At 36.3% G+C, this 25,789-nt stretch overlaps 1 protein-coding gene across 1 annotated transcript in view; it reads right to left on the reverse strand.

Moving 5' to 3' along the window:
• The window catches only part of ANGPTL5 (angiopoietin like 5), a 510,199-nt gene that overhangs the window by 22,824 nt on the left and 461,586 nt on the right, over nt 1–25,789 (reverse strand). The gene's annotated exons all lie outside the window — the stretch shown is intronic.

A 25,789-nucleotide genomic window follows, 5' to 3' on the forward strand; every position in this document is an offset into this window, starting at 1 on the left:
CAGAAGAGTAAGTATGCTGTAAAGTGATATCATATTGATAGGTATTTCCTATTTCCAGGTGTCTCATTTACTATGCAATTTTGCTGTCAGTGTATAATTTCTTTTCTTTTTTTCCCCCCAGATTTCTCTCTCTTTTCCATTACTATTTCTTAGTAACTTCAGTTACATCTTTCCTCAACCACCATTTAATTTGATCATAAAACCATCGCAGCTGTATTTCCCTCCTAAAAATCTGTATTATAAGAGAAATTTTTGTGTTTGCAATAAATGAAAAGCAAGTATTGTTGACTTTATATAAATAGTGTCACTAGCACAAAAGATAAGAACACCTAAGCTCTGCAGATCCTGTTATCTTGCTTGTTATCTAGTGTTCAAGGCCAGGTTGTATGGGGTCGTGAGAAAACTGATCTGGTCAGTGGCATCCCTGCCTGTGGCAGGAGGGTAGGAACTTGAAGGTCCCTTTCAACACAAACCATTCTATGATTCTATGACAAAGGCAAGAACCACATGCAAATGGGAAAATTTCTTTATTTGAATGCCTATTCGAATCCAAGATCACAAAATATTGAGTTGAAAGGGACTCACAAGGATCATTGAGTCCAACTCTTCAGTGAACAGCCCATATGGGAATCAGACATATGACCTTGGTGTTACTAGTACTATTGTCTATCCAATTGAGATAACCTCTCTTCAATTCATGTAATTTAATAATCTATTTCATCTTGTGAAATATTAGAGATATGCCAGTTACTGGGAACACTAAAATATGCAAGGACAAAGGCGTGGCCTGTTACTGGGAACACTGATAAAAGGAAGGAGAAAGGCAATTTTCTCTCTTCTGCTCTTACCCATGCTACTGCCCTTTGTCTACCTTTGTGACCTCCTGGAGACATCCTTGGTGTTGGATGCACAAAAAACTTCACACAGTCTGTCCAATAATTCTCAAGAACCCACTGTATTTTCTATTTCATGCTGTCTCAACCCTTAATACACAACCCATTTCACTGTTTGCGCCACATGTCCAAACAGTGTTAAGATCCAGTGGCTAAGAAGATTGCATTGTGGATGTTAACCTGAGCTAAGGCAATGTTAGCTTGCAAGATTATACAGCAGTCATGCAGAATAGCAATTCAACAGCCCATCTGTGTAGGTAGTTTATTGCCCCTACACAGAATGTGTGAGAGTCTAGGTACTTTAGCATTATTATCGTACTATACCACCTATTATCAGAAAACTGAGCTTGCAATCAAGAACACAGCATGCAAAACATATTTATTCTAACTGCAAGTCACAATGCAGAAAAAAAGCAAATACCAGCAACAACCAAAAGCAATTCACAAGATGAATGTAAACTCAGGAGCTTGTCTTTCCAAAAGAAATTTCTTATTTCTGCTGCAATAGGAAGATATGTTACTTGACTATATGCTAATAGTTACTTAAAATATTGGATTTGGTTAGAAAAAGATCATTTTTATGGCTTTCATTCTAACTTAAGTACTCTTCCAAATCAAAATTTTAATAGCCTTGCCCCAGTGGGGCAATTCAGTCTGCTGAGAACAGCTTCAGTGATAATGCACAGAATTTAAACGTTTTTTCTGAAAACCAGTAGGAAGTAATCCAGTCCGCCTTAGGTGTTTCTCTCTATTTGCCATCTATTTCTAGACCAAGTTCCACATCTACTTTCACCTGTGAAAAGCCTACAGCCCAGGTGTGGGCAATGACAGTAGCATTCCCAGGAAATGCTAGGAAAGCAGCCCAACATCAGCAATTGTGCTCTGGAAACAATTACATACCTGAGCAATTTGATCAGCAGACAAACAGACCACCAAGTAGAATTTCCTTTAACATCAAAGGAGTAATGAAGTTCCTCAGAGGACACCTGTAGCATTGCAGACATGGAAATATCCAGTTCAGAATTTACGACAATTAAAATTAAAGATAATTTTGGAATTTGAAGGTAGTTAGCATACAGGTAAAGTAAGCCTTTCTCAAAGACAAGCAGTAAAGATGTGACAGAAGATAATAATGAAGAGAAAAATTGTAAAGAGATTATATATGTTTTGGATTTGGAGTGTTTTAGTCTGGGCTACTAAGCACGTAAGCCCCCCAGTATTACAGCACTAGTACAGTAGTTTTACATTAACCACTTGCCATTAACATCAAATAAAGAACACCTATTACAAAGCTGTTCTTAGATTCCATGGTTAAAGTTCAGTGAGCACATTTTAACTCTGGAGCAATCAACATATTATTGAATAGTAGGTAAACTATTCTAGGGCCAACTGGAATAAATAACTAAAGTGCTCATATCCAAATATTTCTGACTTCACTCACTGTACCAGTTCAAGGCATTTGTGTTTGGAGGGGAGAAGCAGGAGAAATATATTCAAAATATTGTCTGAACATAAGGACATCAGATCACCAGAGGTGAGGAAACACCAGAAATTTCACACAGATGATGACAGTAAAGAAACTATTATGTATGATGAATTAGCCAGAAATTCAGTGAGATGCTTGTCAGACACCTAGCTTTCCCTCCACACCCTCAGCACCCAGCATATAGCCAGACCAGTCAGTAAACTGTTATATGGAATAGGAAAACTAGAAGCCTCTTTCTAACACAGAGACCCAGGTGTGGTCATTTTTTATCTAGCTGTTATCTAATGGAAACTTCCCTCGGCTAAATTTGCCTTTACCAGAGACTGTGGACTGCCGTGCATTCAAAGAAAGGGTTAATCCCATAGAAGATACCACGCGATTGTGTCCAAAACACTTTTAGCTTGAGCTATTTTTAGGTGATAGACTTCTCCTAAAATTTACTCCTAGAAAGACAACCTGTATACTGATTGTTTTCATTATCAGCTCTTCCTTGAGCACTCTATATGCAAAATAAATTTTGAACTATGTAATAGAATAGAATCAAAGTCTGCCTCAGTGTTTAATAATTTCTAACTAAGAAAACTCTATTATTATGATTTACATATATTTTTAGAGATTTAAGACTTAATGATGTCATCTCACATTTGAGTACAGTGCATACCCTGGATGTTTAGTTATGAAACTATGATGTGTAACGGATAATCAAGGCCTGCCAAGTGAATAATGCAACAAAGGTTCATTAATATAATTAACCTGCTCTAAAAAGGCAGAGAAATTAAGACTAGATATATATAAAAAATAACTTCAGTCATTTAGTTACAGATTTACAGGGAAGATGAATACTTTAAAATAAAACTTTAATCTTAATGTTGACAGTAGATAAAATTAAATAGGTGATTCATTTTTACCTCATACATGTTTCTAACATCTATAAAATGTATGCACTCTTGAACTGCTCTATAAATCCAACCCATTCTTATAGCTCACACATAGTAATACTTGTTTCAGATTTTTACAACTACCTTCAGATAAGAGAACTATTGTCACAGCCCCTACATTTCACAGTCTAATCATGGCATTCTATAGTCAACAATGTCTGAGTAGATTCTATTATTTTGCATATAAAAGTCATCATCAGTACTGATTACTCCAGCCTTTATTTGCACTAGTACAGGACTATCATTCTTTTGAAGTACAGTCTAATAAGTTTCATAAGTTGAGATATGCACAGTCAATGCAATTTATATGATGTTTCCTCCACACTAAGCCTGAGCAATACAAGATAATAAAAATATTAAGGAAAAATACCTGTGTTGCTCTCCAACAAAAGTAGAAGGCACCTATTTTTTATAGTCTCAAAACCACATTTCTAAATGTTATAGTGGCTACTAATCTATATTTTAAAATTTAGATATGATATCATTAACATTTATTTTTAGCAGTCATAATTCAGGCCACTTATATACATGCATTACTTTGGCACAGACTTCCACATAGAACTTTTTTTCTTCTAACCTTATGATTATTGAATAAATTGTTCTTGAATAATTTGTGTATTTATACTGCCTTGACATATTACTATAGATAATAAAAGCCTTATGGGTAAAAAATTATTTTCAAATATTTTTATAGTTGTTAATAATAGAGTTTTTTATTAATAAATCTACATTTTTATTATGTCATTTGAAGAAAGTAGAACGTATTTTTTGGTAGAGATACTGGGCACAGACAATGGAGAAGGTCTTGCTTTCAGCATTTTATCACATTATTTATCTATTAAATAATTAAATAATACATTAGACTGAGTTTAAGATACTCAAGGAGCAGCTGCCTAGTCGTAGCTATGAGTTTTTGGTCAAACAGTCCTGAAGTACAACAGCTGGGCAGCCAAAAAACAAATAATTCAAGTAGCGCAAGGAGTGGATGAAGTCCCTTCTAATATCATGTAGAAAAAACTGGGGAAACAGCCAAAACCAGACGTAAAAGACTGTCAGGGGCTGATCTCTGAACTGCCAGTGGCACAGTCTGGCTGTATCACATTCACCTCCAGGTCCCCTCTGAACCCTTGGTGAAGTCCCTGTGACCAGAAGACATTTTTATTGTGGATGACTGGGTGGGAGCATGTCAGTTCCAAGTGTCTGAAATTATGTGAAGGTTGTGCGCCAAGAGATCAAATTTCTGTTTTTATAAGGTGCAAATGGGGCTATGTACTGATTAAAATGGAGTCTAGGAGCACACAGCCTGATGGCATTGAGGATTACATGGAGTAGGAGAGGCTACACCTGAGTCAGACCTGCCCATGATGCCTCCCAGGAGTCCTCCCTGGCACACACACAGTGTCAATGACTAACCATTCTATCAGTTGTTTTATCTACACTGCTCAGGTTAGGAGTCCAGTCTCGATGACCAGGCAGCATCACTGAGCTCGGGCCTTCTGACGAGCAACCAGTTCCACTGTTCCATCAATCTCCTTGAGATTTTTTTTCCCCTAAAATTATTATGAACTTCATAAACCAGAATCCATATCTGGTTTAGTTCGTAACATCATCTGTCATTACCAAGTAAAGTTTGTCAGCATTGTAGTTATACTTCCAATAGTTGTAGGCAGCTGTTAGATTATTTTTGAGCCTCCTTTTCACCACTGTAAAGAGGCACAGATCTTGCAATCTCAACCACAGATGATGCCCTAAGCCCATGTCATCTTGATAGCTGTCGGCTGAACCTCTCCAGTTTGTCCACCTCCCTTTTGAAACACGAGACAAGAAGTGGACTTGGAACTGGGGATAACTGTATATGAGATAACATTTTTCTGTTGGCTGAGCTTTTCTAAGTTGTCTGTCTTTTTCTAAGGCAGCACAGTAAATTTGCATTTTTTGCAAGGAGTGCACCATGCAATTGTGCATGGATCTATTGCAGCATGTGTCTACAATTTGGACTGGCCCCATGTCCAGAAGGATTGTCTCAGAGAATGCTAGTCTGAGCAGATTAACAGAGTTAATTTACAATTTGATGTCATTTGGGAGATAACTCCAGAGAAAAGGTGTCTATAAAATTGAACATTTCCCCACTGAATAGAAAAAAAGAAAGTTTCTAATACATTTGTTCTTATTAACATGACTTAGGAACAGAATTATTTTTAATAATGTCTAGCAGCTTTTCTTATTTTCAAGGGGAAATGTTGAGTAAACATATAACTACTTCTCTCCATAGTTTATTTACTTCTACTCTGAACTATATTTTTTCTGAGCATTTTTGAATTTCTGAGTTATTCACAAGTCTGTTACTCTATTTGTCAGCCGTTTGGAAATTTTAGGCTTAAATTATGAGATTAAATCACATATTACTGAATTTTAAATTCTACTACTCAGTATTTTTTAGAATATGACATCAGATACTGATTAAAAAATTCCCACTGATTACTCATCCTTCAGTATTCTTCTCTGGTGTTTGTCTGAGCATTTATTACCAGTATATAAATGCAACAGGCTGTTGTTTTGAAGGTTTAAATTATAATAGAAAAGACTTAGCTTTTACTCTTCATTATTTTCACAATGTTATAATAGGCTTTTTGCCTTTGTACCTTAAAAGAAAAAAAGAAAGAAAAAGTATCTTTTTAGATTAAAACTTACTCTCACACTGTGCTTAATAGAACAGTATATCTATTTGCTTCTTGTACCACAAATACATTTTTATGTGTTATGCTGTTATGCATGAAAAATGCTGTAACTTCAGACCAGAAAATAGTGCTTATCTCACTGTGTTTTACGTTATATAATTGATCCAAACACATAAGCACCGTGGTTTTTGTTGGTTTTGGTTTTCCACAGAAGTAGGCAAATGATTTAACTTTTTAATTAAACTTTAAAGCTTTTAATTAAATGCCTAAATTGCAAAGAACTCTTTCAGAATAAACTGTCTTTATATTGTTGGATATGTATTTTCCTATTGCATCTGCTGTGACCTGGAAAGTAACAAAGAGCAATAACTCACATTCTCACTTCCTAATTGGTACAATTAACACTACTTTTATTATCCAGGCAGACAAGTAGTGATTGTGCAAGTGCTGCAGGTAAAACAGCAACTGATGTTTTTAAACCAAATTCTGTCACTAATGAATTTTAAATGCTTTTAAAGTAGCATTTTAGCAGAATAACTTCATTTTCCTTTACTCACACTTTTGTTGTACTATTTTTCCAACGCATTTTCAAGGGAAAAAATGTGGCCCAGAAGATAATGCACAACTTAAAGTCAGATGGAAAGACTAGTGGTTTCGTTAAAGTTAAGGTGAGATCCAGTAAGGAGCTTTCAGTCTTTATATTTTGGAGACTTCTATACCTGCTATATAAGGATAGAAGAAATCAATTCTGTAGAAATCAAATAAGCAATAATCAAATATCAAAGATAACCACTCAATTTCTGCTCTGTTTTGAATGTTAGCTATGAAGGACACTATCTTTTCATGGAATATAAATTTTCTTTTTGTTCTTTATGGTGTTGCTCCATGCTGTAGACTATCAGAGCTCTACTAAAAGCACTATGCCATGATGTTGAATGTCAGTCCCCCCCAGAGAGGGATGGGGTCCATGGTGATGGCAAGGGGAACCAAAAGCAGGGTTGTCCCCTGAAGGAGAGCTGTGCTCTCAGTGAGCAGCACACAGTCCCACAGCACCTGAGCAGGGCCTCTTATCATGGAGTGATAGTAAGAGGTTTCTTCACCAGTGCAGTGTGGTTTGGACACAATCAAGAGTAAGTGTGGTCTGGGGTTCACCTGAAAGGTCCAATCATACAAAGCAGCAGACTGGGTTGCTGGGCAGAAGGACAAGGCTGTGACATTTGACCAAGCTCCCAAGAGCAAAAGGGGCTGCAGACAGAGTGCCTGTGCCACAGGACTGAGGTCTGTGCAGGGCACTAGGCTGCTGGCAGCACCTGGCTAAGGCCCCTCCCAAGGAGCAGCCGTGCCCTCTTGAGGACGCACTGCATCCTCATTTAGTAGTTTGTAAAAAAGTAATCCCATTCTTTCCAAAAGTTTTGCATCATAGATACCTTCTGCAGTGATTCCCAAGTAAAAGCAGGACATCAGGAAAACTGAGGAATGTATCTAAATTCTCTTCTGACTCAGTAAAAGCTCGACAATGTTGACTGGGCATACTCTTAGCTACCAGAGATGGATTTAAGCCAATGCTCTAAAATCTTGTATCTAGCACAAGCCTGTTCAACACTGAATGCATGAATCAATCACTGAGGTTCCCTTTCTATTTTATGCAATCTCATCCTTTTAATGAAGTGATAAAGATGGCAATCCATTATATACATGAAATACAGTATGAATAAAGACACTCTAATTAATGCAATTAAATTTGTTTTGTTTCCTTTACCTGCAACAAAGTGTGGCTATAAAGCTAAAAGGGATTTGGTCAATTTTTTTATGTACATCACCTGATACAAGGTAAGCTTTCCTTGCTTCAAATACATCCTTGAGAAAGCTGTCAGAAGGTGTTACTTGTCAGATTATCAGCAAAGCAAAAGAAATTATTACAGTTTCTTATTCTCTTTCTCTGCCATTCATCTATGGAGACTTAAAATTTCTGTCTTTCATCCCCGAACACAAAATGTCAGCTAAGTATAAAAGATGTCAAGTTGGTATAGGTCTTATTTCATATTTAATAAGTCAGTGAAGCTATTTAACCAAAACTTGCCATTAAATCATGGTTTCACCTAAAACACTTGAAAAATAATGAATCCTAAAATCCAAGCTTCTGTTACTGTAGCAAAATAATTACCATACAACTCTCATCACACTCTCAAGTTTGCATTTTTATTGTGATAACAGCCACTTTATAATATTCTACTATTCATTTGAAAAATAAGAACAGAACAAAGCTCATTATAAAGTAAAATAAAATCATTCAGCTGAGGTAAAAGTAAATCCAAGATAAAACTTAGCTTTTTATTCTAGTATTTTAGGGGTGATTTGTATTTCCCTAACAATTTGACTTTAGATTTAGTCTCATGAATAATGCCATCATGAAAAAAGGGAGAAGAGAACATGGCATGCTTTCCAGCTACATAAAATCAAACCAGATAATGAACATTTACACTTTGCCAGTATTTACTTCCTGATGAAGAGTACCATTCATTCAGACTTGAATTTATAGATTCAAAAAGTACATTTTTACTCTAGCCTAGAAAATGGCAACCCTTATATAATAACAGAACTGTAATCAGTTTGAGTGATTGATCAGAAATAAAATCAAGGTTTCATGCAACTTTAATTTTATACTTTGGACTTGATTTGCATAAATTCTGATAAGGAAAGAATGTTGGCTATTGTAACATGCCTGATAAATGGATTAAAATCAAGAAGTTAAAACATTTACTGAACAGCTTTAAAATAACAGTCCATAATGCTTTGAGAAAAATATTGAGTTAACTATTGCTTTTCTGAAGATGTTTCACAAAGTCATCCAACTATGAAAACATTAATTGCAGGAAATTAAAACATAATAAGGAAAACAAAAAAAGAAATATAAAGGTATGGGTTGTTGGAAGAGAAATTTTTAAAAGTACTTTTTTAATGTGGAATTCTAATTATAGACTATACCCATTATTACATTTGACTGCACTCCCAGCAAGTTTGTGTGATGTGGTCAACACACCGGAGGGAAGGGATGCTGTCTAGAGGGACCTTGATGGACTTGAGAGGTGGGCCTGTGTGAAATTTTTGAAGTGCAGCAAGGCTGCAAGGTCCTGTCCATGGGTGAGGGCAATCCCCCAATAACAGCACAGTCTGGAGAATAAATGGATTGAGAGCAGCCCTGCAGAGAAGGACTGGAGGCTTTTGCTGGGTGAAAAATTGGACGTAAGACAGCAATCTCCTTCTATAGTACAGAAATTCAACCAACAACATCCTGCTGCATAAAAAGAGATGTGGCCAGCAGGTCAAGGGAGGTGACTCCGCTCTGCTAGTCAGCCCTCAAAAGATCCCATCCAAGTGCTGCTCTTGGCCCTTCAATAAAGGAAGGGTATGGACTATTGGAGGGTGTACAGAGAAGGGACATGAAGATGATCAGAGAACTGAAGCATCTCTCCTATGAAGACAGGCTCAGAGAGTTCTTTTTGTCAGCCTGGAGAAGAGAAGTCTCCAGGAGACATTACTGTGGCCTCTCAGTACCTAAAGGAACTACAAGAGCGCTGGAAGGAGATTTTTTTACCAAGGCCAGAAGCAACAAGACAATGTCACTGAAGGCAACAGTTTTAACTGAAAGAGGATAGTTTAAATTGGATCTAAGGATTCTTTAGGCACTGGGAGGCACTGGGACAGGTTGACCAGATAATTTGTGGCTTCCCCGTCCCTGTAAGTGTTCAAGGCCAGGTTGGATGGGGCTCTGAACATTCTCATTTAGTGAAAAATGTCCCTGTCCGTGGTGGGGAAGGGTTGGAACTAGATGATCTTTAAATGTCTGTTTCAACCCAAAACGCTGTATGAGTCCTCATGAAGATAATAAAATAGCAAAAAATAACACAAAAAAGAAGATTCAGGTTCAACCCAAAAATATTGTAAAACACATATTAGGAATAAACACTTTTTAAGCACCTGGGTTTTGTTATTTGTCTGTCATAATTGTTCAAGCAGATGTCTGGAAAGTACTGAAAACACTGTGTTTCATTAAACCAATAAAATCTTGGCATGTTTAAAAATAAAAATATCTGATGTTAATAAAGAAACTGCTAATTGAAGAAGGTGAAAAGGATTACCTAAACAGCAAAAGACAAGATCTTCCAAGCCTACCAACTTCATGGAAGTCAGATTTAGAAGTCACTGAAGATAAAAGATGCCTCTAAGGAAAATCAGCAAGATTTCCTGGAAGAAAGGACTCACAAAGCAAAACTGATTTCATTCATAGGTGTGATTACAAGGGTGATTCATAAATGTGTTTTTACAGAACATAACAGACATTTAGAAAGTATTTGACTTAGTATACACTATCCTGATTAAAAAAAAAAAAAAATCAGAATATTTACAGCATTAATAAACACGATGTTATTAAAACATGGATTTTATATATATATATACATCAGTGCTGTGCTTCAAAACCTATTTGAAATGCTAATTGAAAGGGGATGGAGAATTTTTTGATCAGGCACAAGATAGATTGTGTTTATCCAAATTCTATAAAATATTTTCAGCAATCATTTTGAAATAAATCACCCTCACCTGCATAACTAGGTTGTTCACAGTTCACTGAAATTATAATGATGAGGCCATGCACTCACACATCTATGTGCAATCAGTTACTACTCACAAGAGATCTCGGTTCTCAAGTCCAAACAAAATCATCAGTGCCATTTATCCATAGTATAAATTCAGCTTCATCTAGGAATGTGGAAACAGGCTTCCAAAACAGTGGAGACCAGATTTAGAGGCAGAAGAGCTGGAATACATCTCAACAGCTAACACCAGCAGGATCCTGAGGCAGCTGTTTTCACCTACCTTTTTTTACCCCGGATTACCTCTCTAGGCCCCACATTTGTTCTCCAGAAATTTCTCTGCATCATGTAAAGTCTTTCTTTTTCCAGGATAAAAAACCCAACCAACCAACCAACCAACCAACCAACCAAACTAACACCAAAAAACCAAACCAACCAAACAAAAAAACCCCAACCACAAACACAACCCCTTTGCTAATCAAATCTGATAATCAAATTTGCCAATCAAATCAAAATCCTGATAAATATCTTTTAAAACAATACCAGTTTTGATCCAATTTAAGTAAGTCTAAAAAAGAGAGGGAGGTAAAACTGGTGGAATTTTCTAGGAATATTGTCTCTTTAACTATTACTACTCTTCTTTCCTGATGGAGGAAAGAGAGGCTCAAAAGACAAGTCAATTTGACCATAGGCAGTCAGACCACAAAGCACTCAGTTTGACTTTCATGGTTTCTTCATGGATTTTTATTAATCATTCTATACATGCAAAAGCAAGAAGTAGGACTATAGTTACAAATCTTAGAATACTAAATATGTTCAGATTTGGGATAGCAATGGTTTTTAAGCCAGTCAAAAAGCATGTTTACTTCAAACACAAGAAAACACAGGTCTGGCACACATGGCATTCTTCCTGGAACACGTAAATCTAAAATGCGTGGCAAAGATATTTGGCTAATCTGATTCTTATGCCATTAGAACTGACCCTGAAGGAATATCTAAACCACAGTTTAAAGGATCTTTGAAAGCTGTAATATTTGTAAAAAAAGTGATGTTATCTAATTAAATATAGGAAAATAATGCTATCCAAGCCTGACTTGGTGTAAACTGTTCATTCTCATTGGTATCGGAAAGGCAGGAAATAAATATTTTCTGCAAAAGACAAATTAATTTTTAGAGTTCAGAAGCTTGTAGGCTGCTAAGCAAAAGGGTAGAGAGAAATTAAAAAGGGAGAAAGGAAACTGATCCATTCTATAGATTCATTGTATAAATACTATCTTCATGTTGTAGGGAATTGTACCAGAATATTTAAATTCCCCTATAATGCAATTATGATCCTTTAGGTTCCTGCTGTGAGTGTTGTGAAATGTTACCCTTGACAATGCTAGCAAAAAGGTCAGTTCTATTTCTGCATTGTTGTGCCTGTGTGCACTACAGGTATTTTCATTGTGATAGTAAATATCTTGGTAGTAATCTCTGCATGGGTTCTGATTCCCTTAACCTTTAATGGAACATGACTGCAGATTGAGAACAATGATTTTTTCTTTACAGATTTTGCTAACTTAATCAAAATAACAGACTGAACCTGGACTACAGTATGAATAAAATTAGGTCCAGGCAAGCTACCATGAAATCATTCCATCCACTAGGATACAAACCACAAAATAATTAGGTCATAGCATAATGACAAAATTAAAAGGAAGAAGATCAGATACTGAATAATGCATTTGCTGATTAATTCCATCTCAGGATATTTACATTAATCAGGGCCAAATCAGACCTTAGTAATATTGAAGATCCTCAGTCTTGTCTCCGAATGCCAAAATGTTAAATGTGATAGAACTGTTTCTTCACTCATACAGCAGCCAGCATATTCATAGCAAGACAAGTTTTAGGAATCCATTCTGTGTGTGGGCTATGTTAGGTGAGATCTAAGATTCATATGCCTTTGAGGAAGAAGACATTTTTGTAAGGAAAAAGATTTTGAAGGCTTATTTTCTACACATCAAATAGGCTTTTTGTTCAGCTGTTGGCAGTAATTAGTAGAGTTCTTTAATCACAAGTACTAGTTAGTTGCAGATTTTTTTGCATGAATTATTCCCATTTCACCTACAACTATTTTTCTCTTAAAAAACCAATTATGTAAAATAAATCTATATTTTTGCTAATGTTAATTAGAATTCCATCTAAGAAATCTGACTATTGGAGACTACTGTATTATGCCTTGGTAATTTAGTTTTTAAATTTTGTTTCTTCAATGGTATCAGAGTCTGCTGAACAGAGAAAAGGATTTGGGTCAGTTCAGTACTTAAGCAAAGCTTTCAAACCCTGTAAACAAGGCTTTCAAGCTGTGTCCCTGATGAGGACCTTGTGTCTCCTCAGGAATCTCTGATGAGAGCTGTCTTTCTTATTTGTCTTGTCATGAGGACTGGTACTGTAACCTCAGACTTGTCTTCTTGACATCCAGTATAATCAATTAGAAACACAAGACACTGTACAGAGAATCTTTTCAACACTCTTTCAGCAGGGGTAGATTTGAGAAGCCTACCTAGAAGCAGCACATTTGCAACACGTGGTTCCTCACTCCACACAAAACCTACCTTTTCGTAAACAAGAACATTTGTTTGGAAAGCACACATACTATTATTCTTTCCAAATTTAAATACAATCCACTTTTACATCTCTAGATAATTCTCTAGACACTTTAGTGTTCAAGACAGTTACACACATTAAACACTGCATATGTTAGTAAAGTTCAGCTAGCTACTTCAGCAAGCAGAGTAGTTAACATTTATCAAAATAGAATTAGGAGAACAAACCACAAATGGATTAAAATGGTAAACATCCTAAGTCAACACCATTCAGAATGTATATACTTAATTCATGGTGTCTTTTCTAGCACTGGTAGCACACAGTTAAATTAATCATGTCAGTAGATGCCCCTAGATCAGAAGTGATTAACCCATCTAATTGCTGTAGCAAGCAGTTTTTCAGGAAGGATATAATTTATTATAAAATAGATGGAGTACTCTCTTTCCCACAACTTTCTCTACTTTTATCTCTTTTTGTTTGTGTTCAACTGAAATGCAATATGCTTAATCTTTTTTAGTCATAGTTCTTCTTAAAAAATGGTTACATAGGTAATGTTTATTTCCATTCTCAACAATCAGATCATTAACCTAAAATAACAAACAGGAAAATTAGTGCAATGGGTATTTTTCAAAATAACTTACACTAACAGAAACTATTAAAAGTTTATAATGAAATAAATAAAATGCCGAAACTAGCTATCCACTGTTTTATGATCTTACTTACTTTGAAAGGCTTTTATAAGTGCTCTCCTTATTGATTCATTTGTCTGCAAGAACAGAGCAATAAAACCACCTAGCTAGTGTGAACATTTTAGCACTACAAAATATGAACCTATGTATCTCATAAGGACCCAGTCTTGTAAAATGTTGACATTTTCATTTCTGTTTCACCATTTGGGTTGTATAATCTGAAACAGGAGCAAGTAAAATGGAAAATACATGTAAAATGGGGTTTCTAAAATGCTGGTGGCCAAGAGGAAAAAGCCTTTATCAAACTCGTATTTTACATTATTCTCAAAGTGTCAGGGTATGATTTTGCTCCCCATCAGATATAAAAAACTGGTAAGTCAAATAAAATTAATGAATTTAAGATGGACACTTCCATTCTAGGCCCCTTTTTACTGCAGTTCGAATCAGGACCTGATTATTTGAGGTTCCCAATGCAATGTGAGGAATTAAAGAAGCAGGATTGTTACTGGAAGGAGTGTGAGCTTTCTGTTGGATCAGGTGACAGATTCATGAGCTTGCAGGCAGATGCATCTCATTCTATAAATCCAAATAGCTCATATGTTAAAGAGAGGCCTGTTTCAGGTTACCATGCTTAGCATACAGATACAGCAGGCAAAGTGGGATATTAAAGTTGCGCAAAATGTGATCTTTTATATTTAGCATACATAAAAAAATGTAATATATTATATACATCAGTGATACATGAAATCACAGGGAATAAGTGAGCCCTGGTTACCAAGGCCTTGGAGAAGGCTGAGGTACTCAAAGACTTTTTTACCCTAGTCTGCACCAGCAAGTGTTCCAGCCACACTGCACAGGTTGCAGAAGGCAAAGACAGGCACTGGGAGAGTCGAGAATCCCCTGCTGTAGGACCAGGGCTAAGAACTTCTAAGGAACCTGAAGGTGCACAAGTTCATGGCACATGATAAGATGCATCTGCAGGTCTTGAGGTAACTGGCAGAGCAAGTGAAAGCCAAGCCACTTTCAATCACACTTGAGAAGTCAGGGCACTTGAGCAAAGTTCCCACTGACTAGAAAAGGGGAAACGTAACTTCCATTTTTGAAAAGCAGAAAAAAACCAAAAGATCCAGGGAATTACAGGCCAGTCAGTCTCACCATGGTTCCCAGCAAGGTCATGGAGCAGGTCTTCCTAGAAACTATTTAAAGGCATATGGAAAATAAGGTGGTTTGGTGACAGCCAGCACTGATGCCTTAAGGTTTAGTTTTCAGATTTGCAGATTCTGTTTCTGCCTAGGGATGTAGCTCTGAGCCTCATATTAAGTGTCAGTCAGCTCTCTTCACAGAATAAGTAGACAAAACAAATCCTTTTCCTGATGAGGACCAGGAACAACTTTCAGCCCAAAAGCACAAACAACAGTGGACTGAAGGGAGGAACAAAGAGGATGGGACCTCACAACCTGAAGCTGTAATTGGACAATTAAACTCCAATATGCAAATGGACCAAAACTTATAAAAGTGTAAGATCTCAAAACCAGTCAGCCATTTTGTGACCATTCTAAATCTACCTTGAGTGTCAGGCTCCTGCCCTGCCCAAGGTGTATCCTAAAGGCCTTTCAATAAATATCTACTTTATTCTCTATCTCTTTCCAGTCTCTGTTTCAGGTCAGCCTTCCAAGGCATCAACACAATGTTGATGCCTTGTCCTTTTCCAGCCTTTGTGGATGAGGGAAGAGCAAGTGATATCCTCCAGCTGGACTCAAGCCAACAGCCCACAAAGCCAACCATATGTTAGGCACCAAAAGCAGTGTGGCCAGCAGGTCAAGGGCAGGGATTCTCTGAAGTAGAGTTGCACTACGGCCAATATGAAAGGAAAAAAAAAAAAAAAAGGAAGTTACAGAAATGTAACAAGGTACTCCTTAACAATAATTCATAGCTAGCAATGTACTGTTCTTGGCAAGCGTTGCTGAGTAGAATGCCAGGGCTCTAAAAAGCTCTTTATTAAGGTGTAACAAACTGTGAAAGTCAATTTTTGGAACAGCAACTGTAACTGCAACAATACAGTGTTGCTGCTAAAAGAACTGGATGAATGTGAATGCTGTAATAAGTACATGTCAGTGGCCAGGAGGAGACAAAAAGCAATTTAAGAATAAAAACAGTCATAAAATATTCAAGGAGGCCAGAGGATTAGCACTGAAAGCAAGTAGCATTAATTATGACTTCTAAAGGAGAAAAAATTGCTGATAGACCAAACATCAATTAATAGTTATTGCTCTGAGCCACAGTTTAAACACAGTACATGAAAATGGTAGTTGTACGAGGTTATAAAGTAAGAGATGATACAAAGTTGACATCAAAGGTTAATTTCACTATTGCCTACAAACTTTGAAAAAAAAATCCAAGAATATTAAGGCCAGCAATGGGTACTTTTTTTAAGATAGATAAAGATAAAGGAACAAACATTTTCTGAAATAAAAATAGTAGATTATTCATGAAACTGTGGCTACCATCAGGCTGACAGATAGAACAGCATTCTTCTGACACAGTCACACCAAAATATTCAAGTGTCTCAAAAAAAGCAGTATTTTTTTAGACACTTGAAAGAAATTTAAATCTGTCCTTCAGAATATCCAAAGATGTTAATCTGCAATATGATCAAATATCTAAGTCAAGAAAAATGCATTTTTTACTCTGATAAAAATGTACAGAAAGCAGAGCACTTTGTAAGGAAACTAAAGCATCATTCAGAGAGCTATAGCATATGGATTTGAGGGACTCACCATTAACATGATGTTTTCTTATATTATTATATATCACAACAGTTGTAAATAGCGTTCTGAACAATATCTAAAACTTGTATTAGAGAAGACAACCAAGCATCTTTTATTTTTTGTCTTTTTAACCTAATGTTTTAACATAAATGCTGTAAAGAATATATCTTTCCTGACTGATAATACCACTTCTTTTGTTTTAAGAAAAAAACTACTTAAACACAAACACAGCATTGGTTGCTATACAGGAAGAGTGCAAAAGATGTAATTGTGGGTAATAAAATAGATCTTTGAAGTAAGAGCTCAACTAACATACAAGCAATGAACAAAAATAGTAGATGATCCCAAAACAAAATTAAAAGAGAATTTCTTCAAGTCCAAAGTCAACATATCCTTAGAAAACATGTAAATTATGTGAATTTATCTATTTTGGCTGTAACATGCAATCATGTAAGGACATCAACAAGAAAATAATATTAAATCTATAAAATAGAATATTAATAGTTGATATCAAGAAGAAATCTCAAAGACCAGACTCTGTATCTTCAATTCAAGTTTTATTTTTGCTACTGGAATGTAGATTGAAATCTGAAAATCTTCCAGAAGAATAAACAGTTGATTAAAAGCCTCTAAAGCAAAATACTTGAGAAAATTTGTGCATATAAATCTAAAAAGTTAAGAACTTTCCCAGACAACTTCACCTCACTCTAAAATTCAAAGAAAACAGATATATGAGAAGATTGAAAACAGCTAAAGCAAAATCATCTTCTGTGACAGGTGTTGTATAATAATGAAGTGTTGGAAATTTCAGGCAGAGTGACTTGAACACCATAAATAACCACAAAGGTCATTCAAGGACATTACATCTTTCCTTCTGGTGTTCTGGGGGAAAAAAATTGTATGTTGTTCTGCAATTAGTTAATAGGATACATATATTTTTCTCCTTGCAGCTCATTAAGTTCACCATGACTAACTTTTCCAGTGTTACTAATCCAGAATTTAATATGAAGGAATTGATTTTTTAGTTAACACGAGTTTGTTAAACTAAGGGGAGTCATTATCTCCTTCTCCTCCTGCATCTATTAAAAAGTCAAGCTGTATTTCAAAATAGAGTGTGAACTACACAGAAAGCATCAACAGCATGCTCAAGCAGTGACAGGTAATGTGGAAAGAGATCCATTCATTTTGACATCAAGGTTTAAATCTCAACTAGTCTTGGCAGGTTCCTTCTGTGGGCCACTGAAAGAAACAGATGCTTCCAGAGGGTGATTGACACCACAGTGTAAGTCACTTCTTTCTGGTCTCCATAGACCACAGGAGACATCCTCTGAAAGCATCCATTATTTTTCACTGACTTCAAAAGCAACTAGGATGACAAGTACAGACTTAAACATAATCTTTCACATATTTAGGGCTGGCCGAGGTATATCTCTGCACTGCTAGCACTAAAGTCCTCTAAATACTATGACTGGAATTGGCTGGATTAATGGGTATTTGAAGCTGTCTCAACACAAATATAGAAATCCAGATCAAGTCTAATTGAACAAAACCTTCAGACTATACAGATTTAAAGTCTGAATATATTTTCAGTTTATACCTTTTTCATTTATTTTATATTTGATCTTGAATGTTTTCAATTCTTTTTTTCCTATAAATCCAAGTGTAAGCATAGAAGACTACCATGTTTTAACATCTGCTCTTTGTAGAGGCACTCTGTTTTCAACTACATTTTAGCCTCATGCCTGCTAGAAAGTATACAGCAAAATAATTAGTATTAGTTATAAAAGGTTTATTACTCCTCTCTTCTACCCAGGAAAATCACTATAAGGCATGCACAATTGTTCAATTTGGGTATGTTTTCTCATACTCTAATGTAGCATAACTACAACACACCAGTTTCCTTTGGAAGAAAACAGAAAGAACTATCCAGTCCTATTTTCATTATATAGAGCTTTTAGAAAGATTCTTTCTTGATCAGTATTCAAATATATTAAGAGTACTTCAGAAATGAAAAGGAAAAATAATTATTTCTTTATGTTCTATATAGAGCATAAAGGGGACAAAAAAGAAAATATTCACTCTTTCCACATCAAATGAAGAGAAACATTTGGACTACTTACTAGTGGCCTTGTTTTTGTCTTTGGGTTTATGCATCACAATACAGAACTCTATGCAGAATATATCGCAAGTTGATGAAATTTAATTGCAGTGAGTAGTACGGAAAATAAAAAAGCATTAACGCCCTGCACTGACCTCTTGCTTCTGCATGAGTGAAACAATGGAGAGAGAGAATATGATATGAGTTATTTCTATACATTAAAGAAAAACATCTTGTGCCCGTTCAAATTTTGATGAGAATTCAGAGAATACAGTTTAGAGGGAACCTTACAGTATTACAAGTCTGACGAGAGCTTCTCATCATTGTACAAATTTTGATGATAGATCGATTAGACACATATACAAAAACTGTATGTGTTTTTTTAGAGAAGAAACAGGTAATGGAATTAACTTCACAAATTGAAGTGCATCTTCACAGTGCTCAGCCACACTCTGAAACAGGAAATGTTCATGAAACTGCTACTTTCGCATTCTACTGTCTGTTTACTAAATATCCCATTGACTCTAGATTATATGTTTGTACACACTGTTTTCCATGAATTATCACAATTTCACTTCTGACGCTTTGCTACTGGAGGGCAAAGAAGGAGCCCGCATTGCTGCAAGTTAAAAGCCAGGAAAAAATGAGAATGCAATAAGCAGCTGTAAGTATATTTTCCCCCTGCATTTTAGCTGTTCTCTCTGACTTTTTCTTTCTCTTTTGCCTTTAAAATATAAAATAATGTAATTGCATTCATGTCACAGGAGCTATACCAGAAGTGGTGATATATGATGTGTTTTACTAGCTCTGCAATACCAATTTATTAGCAGTCTTTAACTTTACAAATCACCCTGTGTTTGAATAGATGATTTAAGAACACTTACGTAGGTTTATTTACCCAACAAATTGCTTGTGGACCTAATAAGGAATTCAAGCAGTTTCCCTGGGGTTTCCTTTTGGGAACTTGCTTTCTCCTATTGTCCCTGAAACAGAGAAAAAGAAAAATCTCTTGAAGCTCAGAGGTATTAACACATACATACTCAATTCACAATGTAACTTACCCAATAAAATATCATTAGGGAGTGGTGCAGTGGCCCTGACTGTTCCACCACTGCACATGGAAGGAACGATCCCATACATGCGGGACAAGCACAGCCCTCAGGCCAGTGCTGCACAGAATTAGGCTGCAGGATTTAAGAGAGGAGCCTGTGGCAGCTCCTACTTCATACTGGCAGTTCCACTCCCTGACTGGTTTTGCGTTCATCCAACTGTGCAGCTGCAAGCCCCACACAAACATATCTTCTGTCTGAGAGCAGAAATTATGACTAGAGCTCTTTCCATGTAGGAACGCAAGGAGTAGCTCAAAGGATCCAAAGGGGAGGGAGTGTTCTATGGATGGGGTCTGCATTGTGTGCTGCACAGGGGCTGAAGAGCCATTCAGTTCTACACCACCTAAAGGGATGTAAAGATTACCTACACTGTTCTCTTTTTGTAGTGCTGATTCTGACAAATGCCTTTTTTATTGATACCTTACATAGCATCAGTGGCTTTCTTATTGAGGTTATGGTGGGCTGGCAAGCATGTCCAGGTACAAACCATTCATCTTGACTTAAAATATACTTCCTCATTTCCATATGAGAAACTTTGGTAATGCAAAGGTTAAAACTAATACAGATGCCTCATTTGCTAATTAAATGCCCATTGCAAAATTTCACCTTGAAATAAATGAAAATGCATTAAATTGAGGGGATCAAGACCAGAATTGAAGACATATATTTTTCTTGTTTATATTTTAAGAATTAAATAAAGGAACATGTAAGAGCAAGATACAGAACTAAGGGAAATAAAGATGACATACCTATCCTGCTAGGTTTGTCTCCAAGTTTAACCCCAACTTTAGTTAAATCAGTGGTCTTAAATATAAGTCTTCAAAGTGAAAATAGCATAATAAAGTGCATTCAAGTAAAGGACAACATGTAACATTCTTGATTATTGTCATGTGCAAATCCTTGAGAAGGGAATAACTCTAAACCCACATCCATAATTTTGAAAGCTACATTCATAAAATCAAAGAATTGCATTTTTCATCTTCAAAGGACCAAATTAGCATAATTAGTCCTAATTAGCACACTTAATGAATGCAATAATTTATAGGTAGAAAAAACACTTGTCATCCCCCTCCAGTTTGACAAGGAACAAGGGAGGAAAAATAAGATCCCCACAAAAAGTTTTTCTATTGCCAGTTTTATTTTTAAGTGTTCAGTGCAATTTTGCTTGTTGAAACCTTTAAAGAACAATGGAACAGTGAAAGTGATCCACAGAACTGCATCTAAATTTGTTTTTGGTAGAGGCAGTGTGTCCTTTTGATACCCTGTGGTAGAGGAATGCACAATCTAGAGATCTGCTATGTTTTTTCTTTTGCCTGTTTGCATAGTGTGTAGAGTATCCCTTAGCAGAAGAAGGACTTGCCGTAAGTTTTACAACTGAAGCAAGGGATATATTCCTGATGAAAGAAAAGCATTACAAAGCCAAAATCATGACGGGAAGGGTGGAACAACTGAGAAGACAGCCTCCTGCTCTCTCTTTTGTTGCCTGCTCAGGGATACCTCTAGCTGAGGCTGGATGTACTTTAAATGCAAAGAACCATACAGGGGAAATAGCAGGAAAGTTCATCTTTTCTGTTAAAAGGAGTAATACAATTGTAACTAGCTGCTTATACTGGCTTAATGCCCAGCATGATTAATGATGCTTTCGAAATGGTTTTAGTGGACCACTTAAACTCCCTCTTATGAATTTCGAGTCTGTCAGTTTTCCAGTGCTTAGCCTGTTTATTTGACTGCCCTGTTGCTCAGAGCAAACCATCAGACTAAGAGGGATTTTCAATTTATTAGTTTATATGCTGTTAGATGGAAAAACTGCAAAATCTCATAGAGATATGAAGCTTGGACTGGGAAATTAGTGTAAGAGATGATAAAATAGGTTTTATTTGGTAGCTGATTATTAGCTATGTTGATCAACATGTTCCTGTTGTACACAAAGTCTGTGAGCAACATTTCCTTCCTCGCTTTCCTCATGTACTGGAAGAACAGGAAACTGTGGAAAGGTGGGCCAACCAGGAAATAAGTCATTGCATGTGCTTATGTTTCAGTGTCAATTGATCTATGCTCTTAAAAAAACAGACCATAGTACTAAGCTTTATTCAAGCTCTTCTGTAACTGATGTAGTGCACAGCATTGACAGTCCCTACAATAATTACCATTTGAAATAAGGCAAAATTGAAATTATTAATTCTTCACATGAAGAGGAGGCAGATACAAGAATGCTATACATTTATTTTTACATCTTTTAAAAGACAATTTTCCCTGTGCCTAGGAGGACATTAACACCAGAGGAACGTTCCACTTCCACATCTATCCAGCTTTGCCCAATATACAGGATACTGATTAGAACATTGCTAGAAGCCCCAAAAGGAAAACTTTTTTCTTCTTCTTTATTTTTATTTTTTTTAACTGTCTTAGTTTCAGTGTATCGAAAATGTTCCCAAATATGTTTGAGATGCACAAATTTTATTTTAAATTGAGAAGCAAGCTTCTTCTTGGTCTGTATTTCCACAATTCTTGATCATTATAATAGCAATTTTCCTATCAATTCTTTCAATTATATAGGAGAGACACCTGATAAATTTTTCATTATTTCAGACTGGGATGCAGAGATCATGCTATGCAATAAGTAAACGTCAAGGAGAAAAAGAGGAAAAAAACCAAAAAGAATAAAATAATTGCAATTATAATCCTCCACAAGATTTCCTGGCTTTAATTTGGTAAAATAATTTCCTAGCAGAAAAATTAAAACATTTTATTATTGGTACTTTGTACATATATTTCAAGAAATAAAATAATTTCAAATGAAATACCAAAATATTATTGCGCCGTAACATTCTTAATGTTAATGTCTTAAGTGGACACCTCCCCTTTTTCTTTTTTCTTCAAAAATATTTCAAAATTTTCACTTCTCACATAAAATTTTATTCTTCATAAGACCCAGGTACATTGTTACAGGAAAATAATTTCCTGGAAATGTTCAACAAGCTTAGATGCATTAAAAATACTATTCAGCAGTGACATAGTTTAGGTTGAACAATTTGTTCCCTAAACTACCAAAGCAGGCGATATATATGCTGGCAGAAAACATTTATCACTCATTAACAGCTAATTAGCAAATTCCTCAATTTGCTCCAATTCTCCTGGGATTTATCTAGCAAGTTTATATTGAAAGAAAATCTTGCTTGGTCGATTTGTGTTCTGAAGTTTTGGAAGCAATGATTTGCTGTTTCTAAGGAAAAAAAGGAAAAGAAAAAGAAAAAAATAGATAAGAGAGACACTCTCCTTTAACTGACAGTGAAATATCCACTAATCTACAGACATATTTATGTCTGATATTCCAGCCACAGAGAGAGGAAAAAATCAACTCTAGTCTCCCCAGATCCCAAAGAAATTATTGCAAGTAGACAGCATTAAACCCAGCATTTTATTAGCAAATTCATACATAAACATGAGGTCATAAACAAGCAAACCAAACTTTGGCTTCATCACAGAAAAAAAAATATTCAAGGCTAATTTTAAGGGAAAAAAGCTTAGTACTAATTACAGACTTGTGGAAAAATAAATCAGAGGTCTTTCATATGTAAGGTCTTTCCTCAGGCACAAGAATTGAGAGGAAAAGTGCAGAAACATAAAAAAGTAAAACAACATATCAAAGTATTGATCCCTCGTACCTACACTGAGAGCACAAGATGAATTTCTCCCCAAAGATCTTGCTTTGGGAAGGAAGTGTTAACTTCCTTTGCAGCATGAAGGATTTGGGAAAAAAAGGCACGATTTCTGAAAATGTGAACTTTGCAAGATGAATCCAAGAATACATTGTCTAAAAGCAGTAATGCCCATAAATTCACTACCAGCTGCACAGTTTATAAATCAAGTTGAAAATAATATGTCTAGGTCTCCAAACTGGCAAAAGACAGATGCAGTGGAAGAACTACGCATTGCTTAGTTCTTCCACTGCAAATCCAAGGGAAGAGAACCAATTCTGAAAGCAAAAAAAGTAAGCAGTGGGGCAAAAACATTTTATTAGATGTGTCACATAAGGATGACACAGGATTCCAATGTATAAAGCAAAAATATATAAGTTATATTAAAAACTAAAGAAAGTGCAGAAAATAAACCAGCTGGCAGTAATAGACGGAATCCATTAAAGGAAAAAAGTTTCCAGAGACAAACAGTACTGAAATAATAAGGAGGAATTCCCACCTTTATAGTCTTTGTTTTCTAAAGATCAAACATGCAAAAAATGTTGTTAAAAATATTGACAGATCTTTTTATAAAAAGGCCAGGGACTTGCTAAACAAGTCTATGTGGCAGACACTGATATGAGTGCTTTCAGTTAAAATTAAAGAGAGCAAAAGATCATGACAGTTATGGGTTGGAGCTTTTCCTCTGCGGCACAACAGGCTGTGGCCATCACAGGGATTTTATGCATCACAGTAAGGCATGTCTTCCCTGTAAAATATCTCCTGATGACATATTGACAGGGCAGTATTTTAGGAAAATCTGTTATTGAAATACAGGAAAGTTTCCAAGGGGAATGGGTGTGCAAGCACAGAGTAGTTTCTCTATTTCCCTGGACTGGAGTCCTAGTTAAGGAAGGCTCCAAAACATTCATCATTTCAAGTAAAAACAGAACTCTAACTCAACTTTAAAAAAAAAAAGTGAGAAGAGATATGAAAAAAAGTAATTTTAATGTGGAAGATAAAGTGGTAAAATCAATTCTTTTCAGCTACAAGAAAATCGTTCCTAGTCTTATCATTATTTATATGATGCATGTGCTTCTTTCAGTGAAAACAGGCAGTATTATCTTCATTAGAAAGAGTATTTCTGAGGATAAAATAGTAGCACCTTCTTAAAACAATTAACATTCAAGAAGAGGCATGAGATGGCTCTGTATAAATATTTAGAAGGAATTTGAAAGGATTCGCCTTCCTTTAGAGAAAATGCAAGACGGGTTGCAAAATGCACTGGGTTTATGGCAAGGTAGTGGGGGAACTGCAGGGGTGGCACCCATGAAGAGACAGCAGGAGATGCCCAAATGTCTGACAGAGCCAGTTCCAGTCAACTCAACAACCTTCCACTGATGTTGGTGGCACCTCTGTGACAACATATTTAAGAAAGGGTAAAAACGGCTGTGATGACAGGAGTAAAAAACTGCAGGAGGAAGACCCTGCAGACACCAAGGTCACTGGAGAAGGAGAGGCAGGAGGTGCTGGCCTTGAGATCCCCCTGCAGTCCAAGGTGCAGACCATGGTGAGGCAGCTGTGGCCTAGCAGACCAGGGTGGTACAAGATGGAGCAGAGATCCACCTGCAGCCTCAGGAAAACCCCATGCCAGAGAACACTGATGTACCTGAAGAAGGCTGCAGCATGTGGAGAGAAGCCTACACAGGAGCAGGTTTTTTCTGGCAAGAGCTGTGGCTCGTGGTGGACCCACAATAAAACAGTCCGTTTTTGAAGAACTGCACCCCAGAGAGGATTCATGACAGAACAGTTCTTGAAGAACTCCAGTCAAATGAAGTATCCAGGCTGAAGAAACTCATGAAGGACTGCATCCTATGGAACTGACCCAATGCTGCAGCAGAGGAAGATTGTGAGGAGGAATATAAGCACCAGCCATGAAGCATTAGGAACTGGCCACAACCCCATTTCCCATCTCCCATGCTGCTCACAGAGGAGGAGGTGGAATAATCCCTTGGGATAAGGGAAAGGTGAAGGGAAGATGTTCCTAACTTTGTCTTTTATTCCTACTATCCTACCTAAATTTTAACTGCCAATGATTTAAAGATGAACAGAAGATGTCCGGGCAGCCGCTCTAATATTACTGCAAATATCACAATACAGATGTTGCCTAAATCTCAGACATCAAGCCAGGAAGTATATTCCTTATTCAGAATGTCTATGGTGTTTTGGGTTTTTTCTAATTATTGCTCACAAAACAACAGAATTCCCTATC

This window comes from Sylvia atricapilla, chromosome 2 (genome assembly GCF_009819655.1).
Source record: "Sylvia atricapilla isolate bSylAtr1 chromosome 2, bSylAtr1.pri, whole genome shotgun sequence".
NCBI lineage: Eukaryota > Metazoa > Chordata > Aves > Passeriformes > Sylviidae > Sylvia > Sylvia atricapilla.